The 5,293-nt window shown below is 33.8% G+C and overlaps 1 long non-coding RNA gene across 2 annotated transcripts; it reads right to left on the reverse strand.

Moving 5' to 3' along the window:
• Positions 1–859: 859 nt before the first annotated feature.
• LOC149807851 (uncharacterized) lies at positions 860–4,146 on the reverse strand. Of its 2 annotated transcripts, XR_016417519.1 has the most exons (3): positions 4,072–4,146; positions 3,414–3,623; positions 860–1,428 (listed from the first exon to the last, which is right to left on the reverse strand). It is a non-coding gene; the product is annotated as an uncharacterized LOC149807851 (long non-coding RNA). The 2 variants fall into 2 exon arrangements; XR_016417513.1 differs by lacking the exon at positions 860–1,428 and having other exon boundaries at positions 2,939–3,623.
• Positions 4,147–5,293: the final 1,147 nt, after the last annotated feature.

Raw genomic sequence — 5,293 nt, forward strand, 5'->3', positions numbered from 1 at the left:
TGAATGTGTTTAAGTAATGAATTGAAAATTGTCTTAGAAAATATAATGGAGGTATGTTTATCTATACATATTATACAATAACATGAACTCAAATTATCGTATATATATGTGTGTGTGTGTGTGTGTTTGCCAGTTGATTGTCTTAACTACAACTCTTCAATATTGATGTTGTTAGATACGTTGTCTTATATCCGTATTAAGTTGAATAATTGAGATTGGGTGTTTTTGTGTAGCAGGGACAGGTGCCACGTGCCTAGTGTTTTTTTTTTACAAAATTTTTATTCAAACTAAAAGCAAAGTCTTCCATTAAAACCTGCTTAAGATAACCTTCTCTGTGGTAATCTGATAGTATTTCCTTTAAGCCACAGTAAGCCAAAGTTCTACTTTCTATTGGCATACATAATAGGTACAGTACTAGGTCCGTTTTATTTTATTGTTTACATTATGATCATAACTAATTAATTGTTGAGAATTACGCAACCTTTTAAGTATTTCCTTAATACTCTATTCTTTATCAAATGCTAAAGATAGTGAAAGTGTGTTTCACACGAATTTATTAACTGTCAAAAAAAAATGGTCGGAAGAATTGGTAGTGAAAATTATATAAAAAATGGTGATAAAATTGTCACACAGGTTATCATTTCCTGATTAAAGACACTCAGTGATGCGCCGTAACATGTTTGTTTTTTATTACTCATTTAATGGTCGAAGTTGCCAAATATATATATATATATATATATATATATATATATATATATATATATATATATATATATGCTCTTTTAAACAGTAACAAGAAATAGGTGAAGACAACATGCTTTTTGTACAATTTAACCAATAATTTATTTCCCTAGAAAAACAAAGCAAAAATGAGAAAAAGAACTTACGGTTTTAAGAATGATATTAAAAAATAACCCAAGGATAATGCATGAATTAAAATGTGAAGTCCTAGCAACAAATTATTCTAATGCCTGAGTTCGAGTGCCGACGAAAATCCGAAATGGACGTATAATGTAGACAGTATGGTACTTAAGTTTCATCAATTCATTGTTGATTCATAGAAAATAATATTTCGGTGTTTGAATTCTGCAAATGTCGATAAGTGTTTTTGTCCAAGAATTAAATCCGAGCATAAGGATTTAAAGGGAAAAATAATCTCTTATAATCCAAATAATCTGAAGAAAAATGAAAATTTAACTCAAACTGGTCATAGCAAAGATACACAATTTGACGTCACATGGCTTGAAGACCAACTGAAATTATGTCTCAAAAATATCACTATTAAATCTGGCATCAGCGAGAAACATTCCGGTAAAATCCGAGTTTTGATATAATTGCTACATGTTTCTATAACAACCTAGAAGCTTTTGCCATGTCTAAATTCTCGTACTCCCAGTACAGCCTCGATTTCAACCTATCAATCCCATACTGCAAAAGAATAAAACGAAAAAAAGACAAGATGTTTACTTAAAATCATGAATTAAGGTCTGGGCCTTATATACAAAGTTCTAATAATAATAGGTTTTCGAAAAACGTTACTGAATTTCTGGAAAATATAAAATCCAGTAAATAAAATTACATTACATTAGGATGTTATGGAACTAAAAAACAAAACAACAAATAAACAATTAAATTCAATCAAATATCAATTAAATCCTTACCTTCATAAAGAAAAATAAAAAGTTATATAATAAAGTTTTATTTTTAACAATAGATTATTTATACACGAGGTTAAACATAATAAGATAATAAGAACTCTTATGAATTGATAGCATGTTTCACCTGGCTATTTGTTCATCGGCCCTCGCACCGTTCTCCCATATAAGAAAGAGTTCGAAAGGCGAGGATCCTAGGCTCTCTTGAGGAACCTCTCGGTAAGCCTCGGATTCTCGCCTTTCTAACTCTTATATGGGAGAACCAACAAGCCAACCAACGGAATAGGTAATTAGATATCCTATATACAAACTGGTCGAAGCTTTCTCCCTTTTCTGGTTTACTAAATTGGATCCTCTCCTATAAACCCTTTTCAGTAAGCTCAAATCTTTACAGCAATGCATCGTTTAACAAATCCTAATTCGCTGCCTCTACATTCGATATCCTTGAGTATACTTCTAAAGCCCTACCTTTCAACAAAGTACTAAGGTGCAATGCCCAATCTTCCTTTTTGAGCTTTTGCGTAGTAGCATATCTTTCGCATCTTAATAGGTAACTATTATGTCATCCTAATTTTCTTCAAATGCAGGGAGTCGTGGTTTCTTTTTAATTTACCCAGTTGCGATACCTTATCGTTCTCCAGTCTTAAACGTTCTAAATCTAACTTCCCCCTCTCTAAAGTTTACATTCGCGTTATTTTCTCTGTTTCGATTTCCATTTCTAATTTTGTTTTTTCCCTTTGTTGTTTGGAAATCCACTCGGCCCTTTCTCTCTCAATACGCGCGCTTGGATCTAATTGATCTTTTTCGGCTTGAAGCCTCTCTTTCTCTCTCTCTCTCTCTTTTCTTTTATCTCTCTCTTTTTCTCTCTCTCTCTCTTTCTCGCTCTTTCTGTCTCTTTTTCTGTCTCTCTATTGTGTTCATCCTTAATAAATTGTCGTAGGGTTTCCCTTTCATATCCCAATTGTTTACCCAACTCTGCCAATTCGCTAGCAGACGACATGATTTTAAACAGGGTTATGATCTAATGCCAGCATCAACGAATTACTCGCTTCAAAGAAGGAAAATGGAGTTCAGTTTCGTTCACACTCTTAATTATTTGTCAAAACCTTCCTGTCTCAAAGGCTTTCCCCGATACGGCTGGATGGGTGAACGCAATGTAACAATCCAAAAAGTATTCTCGGATAGAAATATATCTATACCACCGTTGCCATCAAAATTGTAAGGTAGTCAGGCTAACAACCTTTGAGACGGAATCGGTATTTAATAAATAACAAACAGGTATGCAAGTGACAATAAGAATATGTATTATTCTCTCACACTAATGATGAAGTAACATGACATCAAAATAAATACAAATGTTAATAATAAGGATCCAATGGAAAACTATAAAGAACAGATATGCTTATTTGAAATATTCAATAATTCTAAAATTGTCTTAGATAACTAAACACTACCATGCATTCTTATATTCAAAACTATAATGATATTCGTATAGTCAAACACTACAATGATATATACTCTTATAGTCAAACATAATGATAGTTCTCTTAGTCAAACACTATGACCTTCTTGTAGTCAAACACAATAATGAAACAAGTATAGTCAAACACTATAAAGAAATACTTATAGTCAAACATTATAATGAAATTCCGCTTCGTCAAACACTATGACCTTCTTATAGTCAAACACTATAATGAAATTATCTTATAGTCAAACACTATAATGAAATTCCTCTTATATGTCCAATGTTTACTTTACATTTCATATGCCCTTAGACCCGCTCCCCGGCTCAGTCACTTCAGCCATCCAGACTTATCATGCACATGTACGTTGGCACTTTCCTGGCGGTTTTGCATCATTATTGATACGACCTCTGGCTACACCTAGTCAGTCCGCACATAGTTGTCCACACCTAGATACTCATACCTAGTTATCCACAACTAGTAATCCGCACCTAGTTATCCACCCCTAGTTGGCCGAATATAAAAAAGAAACAACTTTCCAAATAGTCTGCTTTGTATGTATCTTGATTAAAATATCTTAGCATTTCAAATGGATTAATACTAACACACCTGAAATATTCCTTATGTACGACTATGACGTACGAATGCCATACAAAAAAAAAATAAAAATAGAAATATGATATACTAAAAGTATCATACATAATACGTCTTCGATATTAGTCATAATAATAACGACAAGATGACCTACCAACATGAGTATTGCATATATGTTCAAATCCCTGTTAATAATCCGAATCGTACCATCTCTTGCTACCAAATTACATAAGCCATACACTCTTGATGAATTAGACTACAAGTACGATAAAACAACGCAAACGTATGATACAAAATTGAACGTGTTTTGCGAAACTGAACATTAACTAAAAGGAACGTTGATTAAAAATATAACTCACCCAACTCGTTGGCTCAAACTAAGATATATTGGCGATCCCCCCCCCCCCGACAGCTAAATACATAAACAGCTTCGCTCTAATGGCTGCGTCAGTCAAGATTCCTAAGTAATATATATATAAATAGTCGCGCGCGTTAACATATATTACGCACGTACCGCGCAAGCAATGAAGGCGTCACGCGATGCAAAGGAAATGTATACTTACAAGAAACTATGGAGCGCGAAACACGTCAAATACTAGAATGTATGGTGGTCTAAACAAGCCATATCAGGTTTTTCGTAACAACAGTCAACGATTCTTAGTAATAGAAATGAATGTTTTTGTCACACTTTTCACCTTCCTATAGTATGTGCTCATTCATAATATTTCACCTGGTTTCGGTAAAAGAATACAGGGTGAACCCCAGTAACTTTACTGGGCTCTATGAAGTCGTTCTCCAGAAAATACAGATTTTTTTCCTCTCAAGTATTCCTGTTAGAGATGGTTCATACTGTACAGTTGTTGTTTCATAGGTTTGCAATTTTAACGTCATGGGAAATTGTGTTTGATCTTGTCGGAACATCTGGAAATAATTGCTCATATTCAAAAACTAATTGTTTAAGCTTATTGCTTTCTTGTTGTTGCAAATGTGAACGTTTATGGTCCAGACCATTTATAATTTCTGAATTGTCATTGCAATATCACTGGAATCTAATGATATTCCTTCACTTAAGTCTTCAATGAGTGGAACAGGTACAACTAAATTAATAGCATGTTTCACCTGGCTATTTGTTTCACTATAATATTACTCCTTTAATTTTTAAGGGCCGTAATACATAATCTGAAGATAATTCTAAAGAATAAACAAGAGGGACATCACTCGATTACCATAATCAAATTTATATCCGTTGTAACTGTGTCAAACCACATGTTCATAATGAGCTGGAACGTTCTAGACCTAAAAGTTGACCCTTGACCAGGGTTAACAGATTTGGGAAGGCCATATTGAGAAAGAAACATTATCAAAGCTTTTACTATGGTTTTAGGTTTAATATTTTTCAAAGGAATTTCCTCTGTATACCTTGTTGACGCACACATAATGGTCAATACGTATTTGGTATCTGACTTGGTCTTAGGTAAGGGACCAACACAATGTTACACGGGGGGAGTGAATGTCCCTCCGTATTTGGTTTTCGTTATCTAGGGGTTGACCGCCCTCGATGTTATTGCCCGGTTCGAGTAA

Source organism: Sinohyriopsis cumingii, chromosome 1 (assembly GCF_028554795.1).
Source record: "Sinohyriopsis cumingii isolate HCF-2022 chromosome 1, ASM2855479v2, whole genome shotgun sequence".
Lineage (NCBI taxonomy): Eukaryota > Metazoa > Mollusca > Bivalvia > Unionida > Unionidae > Sinohyriopsis > Sinohyriopsis cumingii.